Here is a 26,929-nt window from a genome sequence, read left to right as displayed (position 1 = left end):
GGTGTCATTGTCTGATCCACTGAGATACCATGAGCTGAGTGCTAGCAGCTTATTTTAAATAGTTATGCCTTTTGTCTTAGGATGAGGGGTAATGGTTTTAAACTGAAAGAAGGTAGATTTGGGTAAGATATTAGGAAAAAATTCTCAGGGTGGTGAGACAATGAAACAGGTTGCGCAGAGAGGTTGTGAATGTGCCCCCCCTCCCCGAAGCATTCAAGGTCATGTTGGACAGGGCTTTGAGCAACTTAGTCTAGTGGCAGGTGTCCCTGCCCATGGCAGAAGTGTTGGGATTGGATGATAGTTAAGGTCCCTTCCAACACAGACCACTATGATGCTATGATCATGGTTTAGAAACTAACCTACACTGTTATTCGGATGTGAGGAGCAAACTTCTGAGAGTCATTTACTGTCTTGTCTCTGCTGAGGGAAAAGTAGTGAACAACTGGGAGAAATTAATGAGCTGCAGGGCCATTTCTGACCAAACCCAAACACATGTTCATTCTTCTTATCATCACTGCTGTGTGAAGCTGTTCATGGATTTCATCTCTTAGGATAGATACAAGATGAGAAGGGTGAGCTGCAAGGGGAAATATACACCCAGGCATGGAAGTATAATCATCTCTGAGCTGCTTTGCATTCTGTGGAAATCTTTCCATATGGCCTGGGCTGTTTTTTAACAAAACAGTGCAGAGCTGACAAAGACTTAGAAAAGATAAATTTAACCTTGTGTGAAACACAGAGGATATATCCTTCTCTGGCATAGCTACACTGAAAACCGCAAGGAAATGTTGCTTTCCACCAGCTGAGGATCCAGAGTAGAGGATCTGGCTTTAGAGGATGGAAAACCACTACAAAACATAAGCTCTTGGCTTGACACACAGCTTGAGGGCCTACAGTGACTGGCGCCTACCAGCTAGACATCTCACACCAGCCATAAAGCTGATGAGCAGTGAACAGACACACTAGATGGAGACATGACAGCTGGAGTATGCAGAGATGTAGGAAAGGGTATTTAATTTGATTCTATCTGTCAAACAAGAGAGTATTTCTTATGGTAAGAAACATAACCCAAACCTGTGCTTCTCATCAAAACCAGAAGAGGATTTGATGACAGGAGTAGTTTGCTTGCTTGCTTGCTTGTCCTTGTTTGATTTGTGGCACTAGATTGATGAGTTTCTCAGGTGCAGTTGAAGGGAATAGCTGTATAATCCTGCACAACACTAGTCATTAGATTTATCACAGTAATCTACTTGCAGAGAAGCATCAGTGGAGATGCAATCACTTCCTCAACCTCACAGCTGCAAATACGCAGTGTGCACAAAAGAGCTTTCCCAGTCAAATGCAGCTTTTGATTTTAAATTGACTTGGGGGACAGCTTGCCCAAGAAATGACACAATATAATGCCTTTCCTTCATTTTAATTAGATCTCATGTGCTTTAACTATGACAGTGAGATTTCTTAATGTTACTTTTCTCCTTGAAAAATGCTGGCTTGCTTTAAAAGATTGGTTTCAATCTACAGATGATGCTGCAAGCAAAAGGGAAAACAATCCCCTACATATGTAGGGTACTTACACATACCATTCTGTCAAGAGCATATCGTCTGTAAATCTAAAAGACTCTCAAAGTCACAGACCTTAGTTTCCAAAAGGCTGGTCTTAGAAAGCAAAATTAGCCAGGACCATTGCTCTGCAAGAGAGTGTTTGTACTATTGGAGAATTCAGTCAAAAAAAAAAAGAAGGCTCCCACCCTTCTACTGACCAAGGTTCTTCATCCTAAAGAACTTCAGACTCACCCATGGGCCATACTCTTGATTCTTCATAAATTCAGATAGACTTTGTCTAGTTTACAGGCCAGAGAGTGACGCTTTTTAGATTTTTGTATGGGAGAAGACATAGAAATAGGGGGGTTTGCCACCTTGTGTAGACATAACATAGGATTATGAACTTGGCTGCTAGATTGAAGGTTTTGGGGTTTCTTGGTAGCACACACAGGAACACACATTTCAGACCTACAGCTCTCTTCATCTAAAAGCATATTACAGACACAAGCATGTTCTCATGAACATATTTCATCCCTTTATTTGCTCTATAGACCCATTTTCTTTGACAGCAGAATGAGAAGCAGCAAGGTTGTCTGTAGTAGCACAGAGGTGAATTCTCTCTTTGGGTCTCATAGAACTTTGTCAACGCCTTGCAGATCTTTCTACCTCTACTCCCTTTAACTGGAATGGCTTAAGCATGTTGAGGTGCCTTTCATGAGTCCCACTTCTTGTGAATCCCATGCTCCTTTCCCCAGAAGGACCTACTCTAAATTGCTCTCTACCTGAGCTATTATTGGAAGTGGCATACCATAATATGCATTCAATGTCAAGGCAGATTAAAACAAAAGTGCCATTATAAGGTTCAATCCCATTAAAGAAAACAAAACACATTAAAAAAGCCTCAAATCTATTTAAACAAACTCCCACAGAATGCTCATAAACTCAACAGCTGTGTGGAAACTATGCACATCTTTCAGGTAAGTTCTAGGGCCTGTTCAGGAGGGAAGAGCTCTTGCCAGCCTCTATCCTACCTCAGTTTTATTGGTCACAGGCTTCCCATTAATTAGCAGAAACATCAGCGATCTTGTGGCTTGCCTCTTATTTCTGAGGTGTTGCCTTCTCTCCCTCGCTTGCAGAGGCTCCTGATGTTAAAAAGCTGACCTCAGGCTTTGGGGATTCAATAAATCTGTTACCACATTCCTCTGATAAATATTTTCTCAAGCTGTTTAGGAGAACTGAACAGCAAAGGGAACTGCGGGTGGCAAGAGTGGCCAAATAAACATTCACATTAGTGTGCTGATTTTCCAGCAGCCTTGGTGCTACTGGAGCTGGCCACCATGGGCTGCAGCCTGCCTCCAGCCACGTGGGTGCTTGCTTATGCTACTAAAGGTACATTGAAGTGAAGGAAATCAAAGGTGACCTTGGAAAACTCATCAGAGCAAGACCTCTGTGAGACCTGCTGTATGAAACAAAGGAATCAAATGGTGCGGGACGCCAAGCAAGGTAATAGCAAATTCACCCTGGTGTCCTGGAGAAATGTCCTCTTAGCCAGAATGGATGGATGACCATTGCATGTCAGAAAGAAAGAGTCTGAGTCATTTTCAAAACCTTCAGGTCTTTTCAGATGCAGCTATTACTCTTCCATCCCTTCTCTCCCAATACATCTCAGGCTAAAATCCTACTCTACCAAGTGCCTCATTGCTATGAATTCAGAATTCATGCTGAGCATCACAGGGACAACTGGGCATCCATGGGAACAAATGATCTTTTCCTGGGCCTCAATGACCAGGGCTTATTTGGTGCTGAGGGAAGGACTGGTTTGGATTAAATTCTTGACAACCTATGGATTCAACCATTTATTTTTGTACAGTTTTTTGAGACTCCAACCATTGCAGCTACAGCAAACAAGTATCTTACAAACATCCAGCACTACTTTTTGACTTGGAATTAGTGGTGGAATTTCAGTTTGGCTTGGACTGAGCTAATTAATATATAGAAATGGGGATTTATAAGAGGTTTTTTTCCAATTTCACTCAATATTTTATCTTTTCTACACTGTTTTCAGTGGCTAAAAAGATCAAATTTTTGAGGAGGAGGAGGAGGAGAAGAAAATAATTAAACCCAGTTCCAAAATCCTAGAGGAAACTGCTAAATGTCTTCATTTCAAATGTTATTTTTTTAAAGTAGAGCAGCACGTGTTCCATTACATTGTATTTCAATGTGCCTGAAAGAGCTACAAACAGTTTATGGTGAGATGGTTAATTATGGGTTAGTAACAACTAACAGGTCTTTTGGTCTGTTTATTGAGATCATGGAACTTGACCTATCAGGACTTCTTGCTCCTTGGCCTCATTCAGTAATTAATTTGCCATATGGCTTAGAAAACAAGAAGCAGGGCTGTTTCTTTCCCTGCGTACTGTGTTTAAAAGAGTCTCCATGAAGTTCTTTCAAGATGAGCAGCTAGATGTTGCTGGAAGTGAGGCAAATATCAGTGCAAAACTCTTCCAAAAGTTAAACTTTTTCCAAAAGCTAAACCTCAAACTGTCAGAGGCATTCCCTTCAGCTAGCACTGCCTCTTGCAAACTCTCATAAATAGAAGTCCAGCAAAGAAAGAAGCTGATAAATTAGACATAGATCTCTGAAGAGAAAGGGAGCCAGAGCCCAATACCTACAAGACATATGTCTTTATTTACTCAAACATAAATCAAACAGAGCAGGAACTTCTGCAAGTAAATCGGATTCCATTTGTATGTTTTTCCTGACACATAAATCTGGCTGTAGCAGAATGGCATGAATAATAGAGGATCCCAGCTCCCACAGTGACTAATCTTTCATTGAATCTGGACTGATAACTTACCCTGCTGAGCTGGATATTGGTGCTGCTCTGGTGACTCATGGGATCACCAGAGGCAACACGGATGTGTGTTTGCTAAAGAGTTTCTCTTGCTGAAGGCGAAATGGCTTGGATGTGAGCTCCTGTGTGCTACAGTAGATCCAACCTTTATTGATGCTATTGATGCAGATCCTTTACAGAATCATAGAATCATTAAAATTGGAAAAGACCTCTAAGATCATTTAGTCCAGCCATCAACCCCACACCATCATTGTCTTCAAACCATCTCCTGAAGGGCCATGTCTCCAGGTTTTCTGAACACCTCCAGGGACAGTGATTCCACCACCTCCCTGGGTTGCCAATTCCAATGCCTGACCACTCTTTCAGTCAAGAAATTTCTCCTAATATCCAATATCACTTCTATAGCCTTAAAAAGGAAAAAGAAAAAAAAAAAGTCTGCAGCTGTTCAGGTAACAAATATCAAAACAGAAGGCAGCAGTGCCAAATGGCAGTGAGAAGAAAATAAACCACTTGCAGATATGTTTTCGTATGAACTTTCCTACACTAAAATGTAGCAAGAAGCCAGCTCTCCTCCAGGGTGGAGGGAAGCATCCCTTTTGGAGTGTGATGGGAGCTGGCTTTAGTCTCCCAAGTCCTCTATTCCCAGAAGGCATATGTCTTCATTTCACAGTGCTTGAGCTGATAGAACATGCCCAGAAAGCTGCAAAAATATAAGGCATTGTGACAGCTCTCTGCAAACTGGACAGGGGTCTCCCCAGCGGCAGCTCTAGCCATGTGGCTCAGATACAGCTCACCTGGCTGACAACAGCTCTGCTGTATCTACATGAAGTATTAACTACGAAAGGCTTTTGCAGCCAGATTCGTGAGGCTTTTCCAGGAGAGAAAAATCCCCTCTTTCTTAGCTATGTTTTGCTGTCCAAGCTGCTGAGACTGCAAGTTTGACCATCTTATAACTTGAAGAGACCTTAGGTGAATCCAGTCTCACTCTGAGGAATGTTATCTTTTCAGTTTTGGCAAACAGAGATTATTTTCATAGAGATTCCTCTCGCTCGCCCTAAAGATGGAACATGAGGGCAGGTTTCACTCCTTTGGCTGACAAAGTCTGCTTTGAATAAAATTTAAAAAAAAAAAAAAAGAAGAAAAAAAAAAGTGGATCATGCAAAATATTATTAATGATCAAATCCACAGTTTTCACTAAGCCAGAACATTACTCAAGGTCATATCCCCTGAAATCCCTCTTTGACTGATGGAGTGGTTTCTTCCAGTTTAAGCGCAGTCACAATATTATCCCTAATGTAAACTGGCAACATGGATGTTTTTGCAGTTGGTGTTGGTAAAGCATTCCCCAGAGTGGCAGATTACTTTCCACCATGGAAAAACAAATTTCTCCCTCCCTGCCATCACCCCCAATTCCACTCACCTTTTCCAAACAGTACATTCAGTAGGAAATCCTGATGATGTTAAAGCTACTTCTGCTGAAAACCTGGCTACCTTAATTGGTCCTGTTCACTTGATATATGACATTTTCAAAGTCCAAGTTTTCCTATGCTGAGCATCCATTAATTATGTATCCAATGAGGCCTTCCTGGTACTGTATCATATCCATTAAAACCTATCTTGCAGGAATGGAAAATGAGTAAGCAGATCCACGAAGAATAACAACACAGGTTCCTCTGGGGTGTGTTGAAGTCCCTTAATGCGGTGGGGCAGGCTGTCAGGGCTACAGCAGCAATGTGCTCTGGAGCCTGGTAGTGGAGAACAGACCTACAAGCAGCTCTTCTGAGCAGCAGGTTGGCAGAGCTACCTAGAATGATGGCATACAGTAAGTCTGTTGATGCTGAGTGTCTTGTAAATACCCAGATATATAGCAGGAGGAGCACAAGAGTGTCTCCTGCAGAGCAGGACATGGTGGAGGCAAGGGGGGAGTTCAGTGCCTATGACGGAAAAGGGCTGACCTGGGTGAGGAAAGAAAGGTTGCAGAGACAAGAGGAGGGAAGGAGGAAATGATGGGAGCCTTATTTAATAACCACAGTGTGGTTTTCATTCTACCACAATTGGAGTTAATGACTAAGCTCCTCTCAGCTGCAAAGGTCTAGAAGACAGTTGGGAGGTTGATAGATTTTTAATGACTTAACAAAGAAGCCATCTGGAAGGACAGAGTGCTGCATTATTCCTCTGTTTGAACGAGGCTGATGTGTTGTTTTAAGGCAACATCCAGCTAGTTATGGCAGGAATACTGGGAAGGGGCCAGGTTGCTTTTCCTACCAACACCTGTCTGGCAAGTTCAGTTAGACACAGAGAGAGATTTTCAAACTATAACACACTGCTCTGAAAGATGGGTCTTCCACAGCTTTAGTAGCTTGTCGTCTACATATTTTGTGTGTGTGTGTGTGTGTGTGTGTGTGTGTGTGTGTGTGTGTGTGTGTGTGTGTAAAAAAACCCACTCAACAACCAAGAAATGTACGCCACCAAAAGGTGACACAGAATGAGCCTCTTCTGATGTCATGGAGATAACATTCTGCATCATGCCACTGTGCAGGACCTGTGACCATACCACAGAATCACAGAATGTTAGGGGCTGGAGGGGACCTCAAAAGATCATCTAGTCCAACTCCCTGCCAGAGCAGGATCACCTATCCCTCTTCTGTCACCCTGGCACAAGCCAAAACAAGGCACAAGGGCTCACATTTCCCACTCCCTTGCAGTTCTGAGTGTGGGTATGATCCTGGGACAGTGGCTTGAGAACAAAACCCCTGGGAAATCTTACCATCAGAAAGGCATCTGATGAAAATAGCAGGCTGGGAATGTTTTTCTGGACAGTTCTTGGGTCTCTGGGACAAATATTGTTTTCTAGTTTTCAGGTTGTGAAACAAGGAAAGAAGAACTACATCAACTAAACCTGTGTCAATAATTTTAAGGATGTATCTCCACAGTTAATCTGTGAGTCTGCTTTAGACGATTTGAAAGAGCTGATAACATGCCACATAGCCATGGTTAGGCTGATTTAAAAAACCTTTCTACATGAGAAACTCTGTCAGATTAAGTATACACATTCATACCATCTATGGATTGGAGCTGGACCAGTTCCTGCTTATACTGTGCTGATGAGACAGCCTCTACCTTCTGAGAATTATACAGCTTCTTTTAAGTATCCATCTATTTGCGCTAGCAGCTGTGCTGCTTGCTTGTGCTGATATCCATCTTCATGGACTTTAGGCATCTGAAATTTAGACATCACTCATCCCAGGTTCCCCTTATCATGAGAGGAGAGAAATGGCTCTCTCTGGAGAGAGATTCATCCCATGTTAAAATAGGTGTCTGAGGAAGGAGAGATGGATAGCTTTTTGGAAGGGCTTATTTCTCTAGATGTCTAACCGAAGTTACTGCACATGAATCTCAGCTTATCCGTGTCCTCATGTCCAGCAGGTATCTGGCTGCATACCCACCCTACCTAATGATTCTGTTCTTTCTATGATGTGGTCTCTATCTAGAGATATGTATGAAAAATCATTCAAATTCACCAATAACTACGAAGGGCTTTTCATATTTCACTGTCTACTTATCTCTCTTAACTGAGATAAATTAGGTCAACCAGAGAATGTGGCCCATGTGTTAAAATCATCAGCGGATGATGTCATGGTCAAAGTGAGTCCTCTTTTAGGAGTTTAAAAGGTAATTGAAAGGTTATTTTTTTTACAAGTTCACTTCATTTTTTCTAATGGGAAGTAAATGAGATTCAGGTCATATCCAGGCAAGCTCAGGGTGAAGTCATAGGGTGAAGAGAGGGAAGATGGAGTTGAAGATTAATTTGATTAGGATTTCTTAAGATAATATTTGATTTTATGAGGGGTTTTAAGGCAGCAAGGTCCATTTACTAAGTCTGAGCTGTTCACTCTTTTTTTTTTTTTTTTTCCAGGCTAGAGAGAAAGGTGCAGAGCTTTGGCTGCAGTTAGATGATCACAAATGGAGAAAAATTAATACCAGGTACAATAGGAATCTGCAAAGTGTTAGCAGGAAAAGTGGATTTGATGAAATGTAGAGTTGGAGATTCTCTGATTTCTCAGGGAGTTTTCCAACTTTTGTAATGCACAAGCTGTGAACTTTTAACTTCAGTGTTTTGAATTCTCCTACAAATAAAATAAGGCAAAAAATCCACAGGAAGAAGACAATTCCTTGCCATACTTGTGACTGTCAAAAAGAAATTGTTAAAGGTAGAGGTCTGTCTCTTTTTCTTCACAAAGAAACTTGAAAGTTTGTAACTAACTGAAATAGGAACTGAGATGGATTCAAGGACGAAATCACAGCATTTGTAGACACATGATAAATTCCTTCAACATCATTTACCACCCAGTGTTTGTGTAGCAGGATAAGATCCAGTACACTGACCATGGCTGGAGGACAGTGGAGATCTGCTGATGCAAAAAGAGGTCGTCAAAGAACTCTGAAAGACATCAAATACTCACTGGGGTTGCAGAGCAGAGAATTGTTTTGATTTTGTGGACGTTTACAACATGTCTGCAGGCATCCAAGCTCTGGGCAATCCATTAGTGACACCCAAATTAGAAGACATGAAATAAAGGAAGGGAGAAAAGCCCTATCTTGCTGTTTGCAATTTATGAATGCATCCCCAGCGGTGGCAGGGCTATTAAATATCCATCAAGCTCCAGTGTAGCAGCACATCAGCTAAGTTTGTTTTTGCAGGAACTTTGGAGGGTCACAACAGCTTTACTGGTGTCTTGCAGAGCATCCTGGCTGCCTGCAGGAAGGATTTTCTATGGAAAGCATTTCTACTTTAAAGCTATCACAAGTGATAAACAGTTCAGATGAAACTTGCAGGAACAAGAACAGATCTTTACTCCAAGTGTACTGGGTGCCTCTTGTAACCTTATAGTGGTTTCTTGGATCAAAAAAACACAACAAGAATTTTTTCAAGGGGATAGATATGGATTGCAGATTTGGAGGAAGAGAGAAGTAAAGAATCTAACTGAATCTCCCCTAACTATTTTCTTTCTTTTCCCTACAAAGAAGCCTAATAAGGAGGTATGCATGCCAAAAAGATTCAGGGGGATTTAAACCTGGAGCTCGTGGTTTGCTCCTCTCACTATAACCACATACTTGTGAATACCCTGCTCTGTTGGGCATGTTGATGTGTTTGTGATCCATGGTCTAGGGCTTGCCCCTCTCTTTTCCTACAACAAAAAATATTTCTGATGAAAATGCATGTAAGTCTGAAGATCAATGAGCCAGCTTATGCACATTCTTGCTTTCCCCTTGGACTTTGGACAAGAGCCCAGCCTAGACGTCATTCCACAAGTCATACAGACGTTATTTTTCCTCATCTCTTCCAGAAGCTTTCCTTGCCCTGCCATCTTATCAAAGGCTTAGTATTCAAACAGCTTAAGCTTGATTCAGCTTGTTTTTGATGAATTGGCCATAGACCATTGGTACAGGCAGCTAACCAGTCAGAGCTGGAGAGCAGAAAACATGAGGTCTGGGATAGGCAGTATGGGCAGGCTGTAGGCTGTGACCTGCTTCAGCAGCACTGGATCCAGAAGAGTTTATTTATTCACAGCTTATGGACAACCTTTCTCTGTGACCAGAAACACCAGAATGCATCTGCAAACTCCTTGGTCTCTTTATCACCCCACTACTTATGAATGAGTCACACTCCTTCATCTGAGGTCTTTTAACTATATGGTGGATGTTTAAAATCCTGCCTTTTAGCATTAGCAGTCTTCCAGATTTCTGGAGACAGAATCTTTGATGCTAACAGCTTGCCCTGTTTCTCTCCACTGTGTGCTCAAGACAAATTATCTAGATTTCTTGGGTTGCTTTCCTATTTCCTCTTCCTAGAGTCCCTTCAGGTTACTGATGTGTGCTGTAAGGGTTCTAATAAAATATTTACATCCCCACTCTAGCATTGCCTCATTATTTTCAACATTGCTGCCCTTGTTACAAGCTGATTTTCTTCCATGAGCACACAGAAGCTTGAATTCCCCATCCACTACTATTTGCTTGTGTCATCACTGTAAATACTGATACACTTGTTAAGGAAATATTCCTTTTCTGCATGGGTAAAGGAGGGTAAGTGACATTATCTGCATAAAAGCAGAACCTTCATCTCCAGAACCCAGGAGCTTCCCTCTTAACAAAGAACCAACTTACACAGAGGAGCATCTCAAGAGGGAGAGAGCAGTACTTCTGTCTCAGGAATGGAAAAGGTGAGAAGACTTAGAAATTATTATTAAAATGATATTTTTTTCTTAAATCCATGATGGTCCAAGTAGGCTTGGTCCTAATTGCATTTAGGGTTGGGAAGGGAGTTCAGAAAAACAAATGGATCTCTCCAGATTAAACATGGGTGGAAGGCTGTGTAATGAATTGAATTGGCCCTAAGTTCATTTTGCTCATCCTTGCTTTTGTGAAAATATTTGCAATGTGACTTTTGGGCCAACTGAGAACTGCCTCTGTTTGTTAAGGGCTGCAAAGAATGTTTCGAGTAGAATTTTGGAAAATGCCTTTGAATAATGTGAATTAGCAGCTGCCTGTGTCATTTAAACTTTGAAACAATTACATACCAACAGTAACTAGCAAATAACAATTGAACCCCCCAAAGTTATATTAAAAAGTAATAATTAATCAGGGAATGACCAAGCAGCACAAGGACTTACAATACCAGGAAAGCTACAAATGGTCCTGTAAGTTGTCATCTCCTCTTCCCCTCTACCTCCAGAGTACTGGAAAGCTCTGTGGGCTCCCTGGAAAGGAATAATCTTGGATTTCTCCTGCAGCAGCCTGTGGTGGAAAATGGAAATGATCAGTTCTAACTTTTTGCCTGAGTGACCTGATTTATCTATTTGGATGCTCAGGAAGCTCAATGGCTCTTTGCTGACTGTTTTGTGACTGTTCTGACTAAGAGGATCTCTGGAGCATCTGTTACCTGAGGAGCTAGGATGCTAAAGGGCACTTTTCCACCTGTGTGGGATTGGCACCCAAGAGTGATACACATCACTGAAGGTTTTACTGCTGTGTCTGGGCAGTGCTATTCTGTCTGCTGCAGGCTGCATACAGCCAGGCTCTATTTCTGGGAGCAACAACTGCTCCTTTGAGAACACATACAGAGACACATGGACACAGGAAAGAAAACAAGTGAAAAAAAATAGGTAGATGTAATGGAAAAGACAAGAATAATAGGGATCCATGATTTACAAACCAGCACAATCATTGAATCATAGAATTGTTAGGGTTGGAAGGGACCTCAAGGATCATCTAGTTCCAATCCCCCTGCCATGGAGCACAATGAAAAGCAGCAATCAAGGAGCCTGGAGTTTTAGAAGATTATCTGAATTCATTTGGAAAGCAATACAAGAAATGAAGCTTTGTAGCTGTAGAGACAATATTCCCTCAACTTTTTATGTCTATTGAAATGCCTGGTGTGTGGATTTGTCAAGCTTAAAAGACTAGCAGACTTAGCAATCTGATTCTTTTATCTGCAAGCCAGGTAGGGCACAGACAGCTACCCAAATTTCCCACATTTTCCTGCCAACCTTTTCACTTTACTCTTGAAGGGACTTGGTGCAGAGGGCACATCGAGATGCAGGCTTTGTGTTTGTTCTGCTCTGTAGCAGAGACATACAAAGATGCCAATGGTGTGTGAGGTTTACAAGAAAGTCTGATCCTTTGTTTACTCTGAAATGATCTGAGAATGTCCAAGAAACAGCATTAAGCAGCACAAGCTGAACCTGGCCTCGAAAAGACGAATCAAAGGAATAGCAGGTGGCTGGTTTGGGCATGGGGAAAGTAGGTGCACAAGAGTCATATATTGACTCCTAACCCAGGACACCCATCCAGGACACTTGAAACTAGAAATTAAGTACCTCCCTGGCCTCGTTACTAGTGCTCCTGAGCAACTCTGCTTCTTCCATGCTGTCTTCTCAGCTGGTTGGCACTCCCCAAGCCTTTACATCAGGGGGATGTAAGGACATAAGGATGATTCTTCTGCTGATGCATATCTCTCTCTCCAGAGGAGACATGGCTAGTGCAGACACTCCTGCTTTTAGCTGGCAAACATGAGGTAAATTTTGCCTTTGGTGAGTATAGTGTGTCCACAGTAAGGGTACAGACAGGATCTAGCTTTGTGCATGTTCCCAGACAAATGGAAGAAATACAGCTCTGGGTCAGGAGCTGCGCAACAGTGCTAATAGAATGCTGAGCCTGAACTATTAATCCCAATGGTGTGGGTGATAAATACATATCCCAGCATGCCTGTGATGGAGTACGGAGTTGAAACTGCATTTCTGTTCTTTCATTCCAAGTTGTCTAATTCCCATTTGGACTTAAGTATGCATCTTTGTTGTCTGCAAGCTCAAATTCAATATCTGAAGATATTTTACACTACAACCATTGAAACCTAAAACTGGTTTTTTCCTATTAGTTTCTGATGAGACTGATTAAGATGTAGTGAAGCCAGATCTGGGATGCTGAGTAACACATTCCAGTTCTGCTCACAATAAGCATCTCAGATTTACTCCTGGATCCCAAGTGTTCCCCTCTGATACTGGATACTCCATTCCCACAGAGTTCTTAAATCCCTGCTATGCAGCAGTAGTGTGTGGTCAAGAGTATTTTGCATTGTTGGGTAACAGATTTCAGCAATGTTTCTCACATCTTCAATGCAGCAGATGATATTGTTTGTGAGAGGAGCCACGGACTTGTTATTTTCTGGGAAACAATAAAAACTCAGACATCAATCAAAGCCTCAAAGTTACCATCTAAAACCTGTCTTGCTCTTCACCATTTCAATGTGTTGCTGCTTACACATGGACTCTAGATCCAGCTAAAATGATTGATCTTCAAGAAAGAAGGAATGCCTTCAAACATGAAATATTCACTTCATTTATGGGCTACAAGATTTTTGGAACTCCATGCTGTGCCACAAACCTTTGGCTGAGGCCCTTTCCATCAGCCCATCCAATTCGCCCCCTCGCCTCGGGACATCCTGACTCCATAGCAGAAGCTCAAGCAATTAATTTTCATACCTGTCCCATCGTCTCATTTTCTTGGACCACCCAGACCTCACTAAGCTAAAAGCACTCTGGAAGCTTAAAGACAGCTATGTCTCTACAGTATTTGGTTTTGTGTTTTGGTGGTGTTCTTTTTTCCCATTCAGAGTCACAGAAGGTTAGGGATTGGAAGGGACCTCGGAAGATCATCTAGTCCAACCACTTGAAAGATCATCTAGTCCAACCCCCTTGACAGAGCAGGATCACGTAGAGCAGATCACACAGGAACACATCCAGACTCACACTGGGAGTTATCTGAAAACCTGTTTTCATATTATGGTAAAATCTGGATGGGCTTGCTTACACTAATTGGAAAGTAATTATGTGCCTCTGCTAAACTGGTGGGTTTTGATTGCAGGCAGTTCAGGAACTGAGGCACTTCATGCTTTTCACTTTGGGAGTGTGTAAAGCTACATTATGTAGAAGACACATGGAGTGGAAATGGCCAGAAGAGTGAACTGATAAAATCTCAATGAGCTCAAATTTTGTACAAGGTGAAAATCTACATAGCTTCATTCAAGTCACCATGAAGAGAAAATGCTCTGCTGTGTCCTTGCTCAAAGGAGTTTGTAAACTCCTTTAGAGCATAACACAGTAAGAAAGGTAACAATCCAGCAGGGAGAGCTGGGGAAGAACTGAGACAGCACAACTGATGTTTTGTGATGGCTGAGCAGAGACACAGTGTGCAGCTCTGTCGGACAGCAGAAGGGAAGTTTATGAATATTAAACTTGTACAAATAATTAATGGGAGACTTTTGGTCTGTTTTAGTTAGGAGGAAGGGAGGAAGGAAGGAAGGAGGAAAGAAGGGAAGGAGGGAGGGAGGGTAAGAAAGAAAGAAAAAGGAAAGAAGAAAGAAAGAAGGAAGGGAGGGAGGAAGAAAGAGAAGAGAAAGAAGGGAAAGAAAAAAGGAAAAAAGAACTAGAAGTGCTGTGGTAGGGGAGAGAACAAGGAAAAGCAAGCAACAAATCTTGTGTATCATGCATAAGCTCCAGGGGCACTGACATTCTGTGCCAGTGTCTTATTTGCATGGCTATTTCAAAAGGAAAAATAAACAGGGAGCTCCACAGCTGCTGATTAGTATTCTGTGGCTGTCCAGGATCTGGCATCGCCCTCAGCACGGCCGACACCAGGAGCTGCAGAGGCCGCTGATGGTGAACAGCTGAATCCTCCAGCGCTTGGGCTACCGACTTTAGCAAGCCAGGGTGGCATTAATGTTAAGCTCATGTGTTCTCATGTGATACAGCTGATTGCTCAGAATAAGGACACCTCAATATTTTGTTCTCTCATGAAAGTGGCTAAAAAACCACCTTAAGCAGCCAGGATGCTCAGCTCTGAACACGCAGCGCTTTCTTAGCAGAGTATAGCTGAGCAACTTGGGCTCCTTTTCTTTTCCAGGGTTTCTACAGCACTCTGTCAGAACATGATTTAAATGTAATAACAATTGTTTGGCTTGAAGTCTGGGAGGAACATGTGGTAACTTTTTACTGTTTTCCTATTTTTATAAGTTAAGCTACATAATTTTTTTTTTGTTAACTTAAGAGTATCTGCGGTTCCTAGACAGGACTTGCACTCCAAAAGTCAATATTTTATTCTATTCCTACGTTTGAAATAGATTTTTCTTTTCCCTTTTTCAATTGCTTTTGAAAAAGGTTTGTCTTTTAGTGCAAAACCATCCTGGGCTTGTCACCAGCACCTATTGTAACTAGAAGTGGATATTAAATTACCTTGTCCAACTGGCTGATTGCCACAACTCTGACTTATCTGCCTTACCCATGAATTCACTCTCTCTGAGACAAGAAGGGTCCTGTGTAATTTTTGCTGCTGTTCAAGTGCTCCAGGCTGCTTCCCTAACAGAAATTTCACTGTAACCTCTCTTTTCATGTAGTACCATTCACACCCCCATTAACCTGCGACGACACAAATGTTTGGGGAAGTGAATTTGAAGGTCGTGTGCACATGTGCTTGTGGAACCCAAATACTCCATTTCAGTGTGCAGTTACTCATGCCAAAGAGCATGGGCATTGAGCCAGGGAAGGAGAGGAAACAATACAGCAAGGCCTGTCTGCCAAACAGGGCCAGCAAACCCCTCTTGATGTTTCAGATTGAAAGCCCACACTTGTCTGATGTAGTTTTGAGAGCAGCAGGTTATCAGTGCCCATATCTCATACACGAGCTGGGAACTGTGCATGGAGGACCAAGCTGCTGTGCACTTAATATGACTGATAGATGCTCACATAATCAGCTAACCCCATGACAAGCTGCTCATGGGTGTGACTATTTTGTCACACCTGCTCAGTTGTCTTCATTTACAGACTGAAAATGGAACTTGAAAATCAAATTCCACCAGATCTCAGGATAAGAGAGAGTGGAGCTCATATCTCACTTGCTGGTTGCTCTCAGCCTGTTCCAGCTCACTGTGTGATAGTAGCTGTGACGTTAATCCTTTCCAGCAGCTACCAGCTTTCCCACTTACTTTGGATCACAAGTCTTTTATAATCTCAATATTATATATTACCATCAAGTCTGAACCATAAACCTGCCTTAAACCTGTCTCCAAACCATAGCTAAAACTGATCATTTTGATTTATCTCCATTTCAGAAGGAGGAGAATTGTGAGTGGCCAGTTCCCTTTTAAAGGGAATTATGCATCCCACAAAACACTCAGAAAGAGTTGACAAAATGAATTTAAGATGGTCAGTAGCTTACAAGAGTTCCAATAGCTAAGTTAGAACAGTTCCTTGGGATATCTTGGTGTCTTCCCCATCTGCAATTCATTTCTGGGATGGAAGGTACAGCTCTTGGTAAATAAAATGCCCTGAGAGCACAAGAAGGGATCTGAACCAGTTCTGTGAGGCCTCAGTATCAGCTGGGTGAAATAAAAACATTTGCCTCAACAAAGCTGCACATTCCCAAAGTGTGTGCATGGCTCTGCTGAGGGTGTGCATGAGGCTCTGTCAGAATTCCTTTGCACCATGTGGTATTTTTTTGGGTATGCAGTTAAGGCTTGAGTACATGGGGCAGGTTACCAGTGAAATCACAGCAGTGTAATTATAATGTTATTATTAGGCATACTTATTCCAGAATAGAAACTACAGAAAAGCTACCCAACTGCAGCTATGTCAATAAAATTAGGCTGTAGACAGAATTCTTCATCATGCTGAATTTTCTAATGTGGGTCTGTTGCAAAGCTGACAGGATAATCAGAAAAAAACATGATGACTGTGCAGGTTTCTGGAGAGGAACCTGTGCTCTGGGTGGAGGATCAGCTGCAGTACTGTATACCATGAACTCCTTAGATCCTTAGATGCCAAGAAATCTGCAGTAAAAGCTATCCCATATTGCCTGAAGATACAAACTTTGCCCTGACTATTGGACTGAAGTCAGTGGCTTGCAGTCAGGAAACAATTCCCAGTCAACATCAGGGCATTACACACCTTTATTCCTTGGAGAATTTGACCTGAAATCCAAAATTTAGTCTGCAGCTTCTCATGCAAACTCCACATTAGGCTGGGAATCTCATCAGAACAGGATTCCTTGTGAGAATTCAAATTCCCAATGGCAGAAAACACCACAAGAAAGGCTTTGCTTTATTTTAGCCAAGGTCAGAAGTTTCAGAGTTGTGCAAAACTAAACAAGTGAAACACCCTAAGTATTCTGAGACTGACAGAAGCTTGTTTTTAGGATTCATATGAATGTGATCATCTCTCTTGATGCTTACTGCAGAGGGGGTTGAACTAGATGACCTTTGGAGGTCCCTTCCAACCCAGACCATTCTGTGATTCTGTGGTTCTATGATTCTTCGTGGTCCCTCTCTGATTCAGCCATGGCAACTTGACTGACAAGTTGCCATTTCTCAGCAGTTCAGGCAGGTTTCTTCCTCAATGGGATGAGACATCTTTGGGCTGAACAGGCTCTGTATTGCTGAAAATGGTGCTGTGAGAGAGCTCTGCACAGATATTTCTTAGAAATGGAAGAAAGAAACCCCAACTCAAACCAGAAATGAGCTCAACTTGTCATTAGCGGTTAAAAGGGGAGAAGCTGTAATGCTGGAGTCTGATGTGGTCCCACTTGCTCCTAAAGAGGGTTAACTTTTTTTTTTTTTTTCTCCTTCTTTTTCTTTGAACAGAGAAAGTGTAAAAATCAACTTTCAGCTTTCACTTCTTTCTGAGAAATCACAAAGATCTTTAGTGCCCTCTACAGCCACGCTGGATTCCTTCATACCCGGGACACTCAACTCGCTGTCTGTAACTCTTGTTCTTCTCTCTGTTCCTCAAGTGAGCTGCAATGCACAGCCCTTTAAACGAGCTTTCAGCACTGCATTAATCACATGCCTTAATGGGCAAATTCAGCTTTTTTTTTTCCTTGCTAATATATTTGCATGCTCTTTACGTAAGAGAATGCTAAAAAGTACAGTCTGTGCAGCTGGAGAACTGCAGGCTCATTTCATTCCCAGCCCAGCTATGCAGTGTGTGGTTTATACACCAAAAAAAGAGAAACAGAAGACACAATTTTCCTCCCTGTGCACCGAAACTTCATCTCTTCTGCTTGCAGCCAACTGCCTCTGATAGTGGATAGCTCAGGGAATAGCCCTGAAAACCCTAAATTACTCTGCAGCCTCATACGTTTACTACGAGTGATTTACACAAAGCCTAATGGACCGGTTTGCTGGGTTGGAAACTACAAATGAAGGCATCTTGACTAAGATTACATCACATTTTCCATGGCCTAAAATTCATAGACTCATAGAATGGTTAGGATTGGAAAGGATCTTGAAGAGTATCTAGTTCAAATTCCCCTGGCATTGATAGGGACACCTTCCACTCGAACAGACCATTCAAGGTCTCACCCAATCTGGCCTTTAGCACCGCCAGGGAGGGGACATCCGAGACATCCCTGGGCAACCTGTTTCAGTGTCTCAACATCCTCACTATAAAGGATTTCTTTCTGATATCCAGTCCACCTAAAAGCCCTTTGCAGGCTGCATGGCTCTTGGATGAGTGAAAATCAAGCTATAACCATGTTGTGAGCTGGGATTACACCCTCAGCCTGGCCACAGCTATAACGTGATTTCACCCAGCATTTCATCTGCATTCTTCTCCAGCAAACACTGTGTATCTTCTTAGGTGGCTTGCCTCTAACCACAAAGCCAGGGTTTGTGTATTTAGCTTTGCCCTATGGACAGCTGTGCAGTTTCCCACCCAGGAGCAGCTTCCACATGTGTCCTGTAAATACAGCCCACATCTGCTGACCTTCCACCGAGGGTTTTCATGATGGGGCCATGAACTGTCTTTTAAATGTTGCTGCTCTGTGATTCAGGATGTCTCAGTGCTGCAACCTGGAGGGACGAGCCTGAGGTTTCAGCTAGCAAAGCAATCGTGAACAGCAGCCTGTGCTTGAAGATGGACTTCAGCTACCTCCTACTTGCTGAAGTGGGTTAATGCCAGTCATGTGCCAGTTTGACTCAAGCCATGTCAAAATCAGCTCAGGTGCACACATCTCTAGAAACTGCAGATGTGCTTCTGACTCATGGCACAGACAAAAATCTCAGGAATAAGGACAGCATCTCCTGAAGGCTTTGCTGAAGGCAGAAATGCCTGGTAGGGCTCTCAATGGTGCTCTGTTTGCTGCTGACCACATCGGTTTACACAGCCCATATGGAAACTGGCAGCCACCCGATCCCAGTGAAGGTGTGGTAGTGAGAGGGGGTTTTCCAATTACATGCACCATTTGTTAATGGTGGAAACATTGTCCTTTTATTGCTCTCCTACTGTAACCAATGTCTCCAAATATCCTATGCAGGAAAAGTTAACCGATATGGCCTGAGCTATTACTTCATCAGAAACTCCATGACCTGGGGAGCTGTTAAAAACCTAAATAATAACAACCCTTTTATTTACAACTGGTAAATCATGCCCATATGTTTCTAAGCAGATCCTTTCTTAGCAGATGAATTAACATACCAGAAATAATCCATGCTAATGCACATTTCCCCCACCCCCCCAAACCCCCCCCAATGCTTAATATGGGTAACAAACCCTTTTGTTTCATTAAGGTCCCCCCCCACCTATTCTTAGTTTTAGAATTTTCTGGAAAACCAAATTATTTATTTATTGGGAGGAGGAAAGGGAGGGGAGGGCAAAAATAAAAGTTCTCAAGTGAAAATATCATTTTCCCTTTGGTGTTTTCATTCCAAAATACATTTTGATTTTCTTTGTGTGTGTGTGTGAATATGAAATGATACCTTGAAATGAAAACCTGTGTTCACTTTGACATGTCAGACTGAGAAACATTTTCATCTTAAGATGCCACTTTTTCCACCCCCTGTGTTTAACAATAGAAAAATAAGACCCCATGCTTCATTTTAAGCACTTTATCACATAACTTTATCACTTATCACATAACTTCTTTACTTCATTCCTGACTCTTTTGTCCTCCTACCACTCTTATCCATTCTTTTCTATGCTGGGAAAAGGAAAAGAAAAATGGCAGAAATATGCTAGAAATATTTTTCACTCTTTTAAAATTCTTTCCCAGAGAGCAGGATGCTGAATGATTTGTTCAATTTATGAGAAAGTGCCTTTAAAAAAAGAAAAAAAAAAAGATTCTATTTTTTATGTTTTCTTGGTTTTTCACTTTCTATTCTCTTGAATAAGGACTTTGTATTGAAAAAAAATAATTAAGGAGCAAGGGAGATGTTCCTGAAATAAAAAATCATGAAGCAGAAACATGAGAAATCCTATCCTTTTCCAGATGCAGATTCTGGTCAAAAGTCAAAATGAAATGAAAAAAAAAAAACAATAAATAAAAAAAGGAAGGAAACCCTGCATTTTTTAATTCAGACAGGTTGTTTAAAAATCTTACATTTTCATTTCAAACCTTCCAAGTTGTTTTAAAAATGAATTAAATTAGTGGAAAACTTCTGAAATGGGTGCGGGTGGGGGGAACAAAACCAACAGAAAACAAACAAATGAATTCAGGAAGTTTTTCCTCCTTCCAGATGGAGCATCAGGATTCACTGGGGTCAAACAGACTAAATATAGAGATGCTCCTTCCTGAGGCTAGAGGTGTGCGAGGATTTGCTGAGCAAGGGGAAGGAAGAATTGAGTATCCAGCAACAGCAGATGCTCCCTTGCGACATTCACACCCAGGGTGCAAGAAACCTGGGCTCAAATGTGAGCAGAGAGCTCGAAGAATGGTCACTGGGAAGCACCATGTGATGCTGTGGCTCCCCACGAGTCCGAGCAAGCCACCCGGGACCTCACATTTGCAGGGGTTAGTGCTGCTGTGAGGTCCGAGGAGCGAGGCAGATGCTGGTGGGCACTCAATTTGCCAATAAAAGAAACCACTAACACCTTCAACTGTCCTTGCTTGAATGACAGCAGTGTTTGTCTAAGGCTGGGCAAACTCCTGGAAAAAAAAATAATAAAAAAAAATATTCACCCCATTAAATGCTGTGGGCTCAGGGCATCAGCCACAGGAAAGCACCAACCTCCAGGATATTTCCAGTGGTGAGCTGGCTCAGTGTGTGCTTTTGTGTGTTGTGAGGGAACATAATCTGTTGCCATTTACAGGTTTACACCACACACACACACACAAATGATGACAGAGGATACTAGTGTGGAGTAGCTGACGACAATAAAATAGGATTAGGCTGGAGTCTTGTCTTGATAGAAAATTAAACTCTCACAGAAGACAAGTTTAATCCAGCTGTGAAATGTTTCAGGGTGTCTTGGAGATGTATCATGTACCAAGAAAAGGATAATAGAAACAATAAAGCCATGTCAGATGCATCTGAGTGTTTTGAGTGGGTGTGTAACCACTTTATCATTTTGAAACAATATGCAGAGTTTAGATTTCTGTTATTTCACATGCAGCATGAAAGCAAACAGTGAATCCAGAGTGATTTGGGAAGAGAGATCACTGGGAGGGAAGAAATGTTAGACTCCAGATTAGTTTTCTACCTCATAAATTCAATGTTTCCATGCTTCTGTTCTTTTTGCTGTTTCACATGCACACACACTCACTCTCATTATATACACTTACAGAAATACAGAGGTGCACTGCTCTGGGTAGTGCTCTTTAAATTCCATTCAGATCCTGAAATATGAACATATTTTCTATTTTGCATAATTGATCTGCTGGGTAAGAAGCAGTTTTGTACCATGAGAGCATCTAACTCCCAGTTAACCTTGCTGTTTGATGCATGAATTAAACCCAGCTCTGAGCAGACAGCTACAGGATGCAAAATTACAGACAAGTTTCAGATGGAAAGTGATGATGGTAAAGACTGAGGACCATTTGTAACAATTAGCATTGTTTGGAAGCTTAACTCATGCTGATGGGCGGTTTTCATCTTGTCTTTTGATATGAATAATGCTGAATGGATTATTGCTCTTATCTCCTCCAGCTCTTACTTTGCTGCTCCAAAAACCGTGTAGAAACTTCAAGGCACAAGTGTGGGGAAACTGGGAGGAGAGATTGCAATTGAGCAAGGCCACAGCTCATTATCAGAGTTCTAGTTTTTAACTTTGTGAGCCCAGCAGAAAGCTCATTTACACCCTTTCCCATCTCTAGATAGATTGCTGCTTCTAGGAAACAAGGCACACGAAGGCCATCCAGGCTGTCCTGCTGTGATGAGGAGAGCCAACAAGTTTCCAAATCTCAGCAATGCATTTGCAGCTCAGATGAGAAGTGAAGAGTTACAGGACAGACCCCAGGCCATCATTTTCTGTGGAGAAAAAAAAAAAAAAAAAAAAAAAAGAGTAGGCAGAAGAAAGGAAAGAAAAGGAAAAGAGAAACTCAGAGTTCTGAACTTGGACTAGGTGAATCAGGGAGTTTTTCTGTTTTAATAATCATTAGTCTATCATTCTGCAGATAGTGAAATGACTCCATGACTCATTTATTTTGAGCAGCTTGCACCAGCCCAGGTTCCTGTCTCTACTGCTGGCTGTTGCTGCTGACTTGGTTTAACCAACCCTGACACTTAAAGGCCAAAATTAATCTTCCAAGTAAAAGACGGCCAAGATTACTAAATTATGTGCCTCTTCATTATCTTTAGGTACCTTCTTAGGACAGATGAATTGCCTCGAAGTCAAGGTAGAAAATCCTACGGGGAGAAAGCAAAGAGTAATGTGCAAATACTGAATGAAAACATGAATCTGCACCAAAGGAAAAAGGGAAAAACACACATGCCATTTTTTTCCCCCCACTCATTCTGTTTCCTTTATGTTCACTGGTTCATGGTCATTGGTAGAAGATGGAGACATATATTAATTCTTCATGCAGAAAAGTAAATAGTGATCTCCATCCTCTGGGATTCAGACGTCTGGTCTCAGCTGTCCCTGAGGAATCTTCCTCCACTACCTAATGGTCTCTGACCATAGCAGATCCATTTAAGGGATGCCATATAATTTTCTAAAGCCTCATTTAGACTCATACAGACAAAAAAAAAAAACCATCACCCTGTCACACTGAAGCATTTTTGACCCCCTAAAACCCTCCTTTTTCTTTATTTCTCGGAACTGATTTAAAATGCAGGGATGGATGTAAGAAAGAAAAAGAGAGGTAAAGGAAGGAAGGGAAGGAAATAGCACAGGAGTTAACTTTCCAGAGTTGCATTAAATGATGGATTTTAAAAGTTCATTTTAAAGAAAGTTGTGTAACTCTCTTAGAACAAAGGCCTGCCATAAAAGAGAGAGAAGGGGAAAAGACATTATCTGGTCTAGTAGTTTTCAGGAAGTTGGGGTCCCAATTCCCTAAAAATAAAATTTCTTTATGATCATCATTCTGCTTATTACTTCTGTTATAGTAGCACCCTGAAAATCTCAGCAGGGCTTGGAATCCTGTTGCAAAAACAGATTACTGGTGACCAGATCTAGTGTTGGGATAAACCTAACCCAGGGCACTGGGGGAAATACAGAAATCCTCTCCAAAAGAGGCTCAGGAGCTCAGAACTTGTTTTTAACCTTGGGTTCAGCTGAAAAATGCAAACACGGTCATTCTTTGTGAGCTCAGGTATGTAAGAAATATTTATTTTGACTTGATGGAAATCAACAAGAACAGAATTTGGATTTTGACACGTTAAGAGAGAAGGGTTAGCAACAACAAGAACAAAAAGATTTGCCGTAAGTGATTGGACAGAAGCAATAAGTGCCTGTGAACCTTTCTGGTGAACATGAAAAGGTATTTCCTGGTGGGAAACTTTTCTGGATTAAACTTTCCAACCAAATCTAGTCAGATTGGAAACTGCCACAGGATGGATGAGGCTGTAATGGAAGCTCATAAAACAAGAAGAGCAAAATAGGAAGAGGCTTGCAAAAGGGTATCGCAACAGCAGGGCCAGGAGCAGAATGAATCTCCTGCCTCCTTATTCATGGTGTAGTTTCATCTTCAGCTGTCCATGAATTTATTCCTGTGCAGCAGTCCTGCTGTACTCCCTGTCCAACACACCTCACAGCTGCCAGCCTGGGGAGAAGAATCAGCCCATCTTTCTCATAAACGAGGACCACTCTGGTAATGCTATTAGAGATGATGTTTTTGAACAATAAGTAATCTGTTCTCTGGGATATTTGTACAGTGGGATTCCTTTTCCCTGTCCTGATTTTTCTTTGGTTTAGTTTGGTTTTTGAAGGAAAAAAAAAAAAAAAAAAGAAGGAAGGAAAGGAAGGAAAGGAAGGAGAAAAAGAGAGAAAGAGAGAAAATTAAGTTAAATGGCTATAAGTAATTTAAACCTGACCTGACTAATTTATGGTCAAAAATATGATGGCTGTGGAGCCTGTCTCAGAGAGTTAACTTTTCTGGGTCAGAACTTAAATTGGTACAGCTCTGAAATCAGCAGAGGAAAGATCTGGCCATAATGATTTAAGGACAATGAAATATTCTATCATATTTCAAACCTTTTTTGAAGCCTCCAACTGAAATGAATGGACTTCATTTTTGGGTTTCTGTGAAACAACAGTTTGTCAGCTGCTCCTAACTTAGACTTATTACATATGTATGGTAGCAACCAATTCCTTAACCAGAGGATCTTTGTGCTGTGGGATCTGCCTACCATGAGATACCAAGGTCATGTTTGGCTCCACTGCACCCATATCAGGACCTGGTGACGTGAGCTGAACTGATCCAATTCCTCTGTCCCAGATGGTGTGTTAATGCAGTGGGAAAAATCCAACTTTTTACCCAAATTTCTGGAGCTTTTAGGTCACACCAACTAGGTGTTTTTGAGAGGAGGAAACAGCCTCTTGTTGTTCCTTTAACCTTGGGGAGTCAGTTGTGGAGACTCGGAGCCCTGGGCAGCTGTTATATATGAACTTGCTATTAATTTCCAAAACTTCCTATAAAAAGCTTTCAAACCATCACTTCAGACTGTAGTCAGAGGTCCCTGGAGGAGATAGAGCATTTCAAAGGACATATAATAAATAAACAACCCAGAAGCCTGGATGAAACGCCGTGGAAAACCCCCAGCTACATCCCATGCATTGCTCTGTCATGTATCTATAGCTGTATGTTTCCAATTTGTTCCCTTTCCATTGCTTTTGAAGCCAGATACTCCTAACAGCAAACTCCATCTGCCATGGACTTTGGTGATCCATTGGTCTGTGATCATTTGTCATTTTAATGTCTCCACTCAGATTTGCATTAAATAGTGCATGACACAGCCTGCATGGCCTTAAGAAGCAACAGCCTTTGCTTGAGAGCTGAATTATGAGTTGCTAGGAGGTTTTTTTTTTTACTTTTAGATTTGGAGTTTGGTTTTTTGTTGTTGTTGTTGGGTTGGTTTGTTTGTTTGCTTTGGTTTTGTTTGTTTTTTTCTTTCTTTTAATGAAATATAAAAGTCATCACATTCTCTTACTGTTCTTGTTTCTCTTTATTTATTAGAAATGAAACAACATATCTTGGAGGAAAACTTCTTCTTGTAATAGCATCTTCCTGCAGGAGCTATAAATGCAGAGTACCTGAGATAAAGATAAATCCCTCCCATACAGTATTCAGAGCTATATCAGATTTGGAGCAGAAAGGGCATACTGGGAAATGTTTCCAGCTACCTGCATTCCAGCTGCATTAGCCTCAGATTACACCAGGGGAGGTTTAGGTTGGATATCAGAAGAAAGTTCTTCACTGGAAGGGGTCTCAAAAACACTAACAGTCTGCCCAGGGAGGTGGCTGAATCCCCATTCCTGGAGGTGTTTAAAAGCTGCAGATATGTGGTGCTGAGGGACATAATTTAACACCAGACTTGGTTGGCCTTAGTGATAGAATACATAGAATACATAGAATAAACCAGGTTGGAAGAGACCTTCAAGATCATCGCGTCCAACCCATCAACCAATCCAACTCCGCCCAAGCAACTAACCCACAGCACCAAGTACCCCGTCAAGTCTTCTCCTAAAAACCTCCAGTGATGGCGACTCCACCACCTCCCCAGGCAGCCCATTCCAATGTGCAATCACTCTTTCTGTATAGAACTTTTTTCTAACATCCAGCCTGTATCTCCCCTGGCGCAGCCTGAGACTGTGTCCTCTTGTTCTGGTACTGCTTGCCTGGGAGAAGAGACCAACATCCGTCTGTCTACAACCTCCCTTCAGGTAGTTGTAGAGATCTTGCAGGTCTCTTCCAGTTGACACAATTCTATTATTCTATCCTATAGAGAACGCCAAAAGCTTTTTTCTTGCATTCTAGACACCAAGCTGATCCCAGGCTTCAGCAGTTTCTCCAATGTGTTGGGCATCCACCCATCCAATGGGTGTTGCCCTTTAAGAAGGAGACATTCAACCACAGGCAGTAAAAGAATCAATCTGTCAGACCTCAAGAGATGAGGCAGTTTGGAGCATAAGGCTTTTGGGTGCTCAGCCAAAACTGAAACAGCACTTTCAAATTTTTCAGGCTTTACTTGTTCCTATGGCAATAGTTTTGCTTGCTGGGACGTGATGGCACAGGTTTTGGTCTCACTTTAACTAAGATGCACAAGGTAATTTACAGAGGAAATTAAGCAGTGCACATCCTTGAATATCATACAAAATGTATATTATGGCTCCAGGTTTTATTTCTGGGTTCGATTTAGTGCAGTTTACACTCTCACATTTGTTCAAATGCAGGGTCTCAGCTAAAGAGCTGCTGTATCTGTGGGAAATGGCCCAATCGGTGTTCCCTTCTTCCCATCAGCTCTGAAATCAGTCCTACACTTTGTCTCTTTGCAAAACAATCACAGGATCACAGGATGTCAAGGGTTAGAAGAGACCCAAAGAGATCATTGAGTCCAACCCCCCTGCCAGAGCAGGACCATAGGATCTAGCTCAGGTCACAGAGGAACGCATCCAGACGGGCCTTGAAAGTCTCCAGAGGAGACTCCACAACCTTTCTGGGGAGCCTGTTCCAGTGCTCTGTGACCCTTACAGTAAAGAACTTTCCCCTTGTATTGAAACAAAAAAACCCTCATCAAGCCACATTTTGCACTCAGCCTTTAGATGTGAC

The sequence above is a fragment of the Dryobates pubescens genome, chromosome 20 (assembly GCF_014839835.1).
Source record: "Dryobates pubescens isolate bDryPub1 chromosome 20, bDryPub1.pri, whole genome shotgun sequence".
In the NCBI taxonomy this organism is placed as follows: Eukaryota; Metazoa; Chordata; class Aves; order Piciformes; family Picidae; genus Dryobates; species Dryobates pubescens.
The sequence above is the reverse complement of the archived record's forward strand: the minus strand, read 5'-3'. Positions refer to the sequence as shown.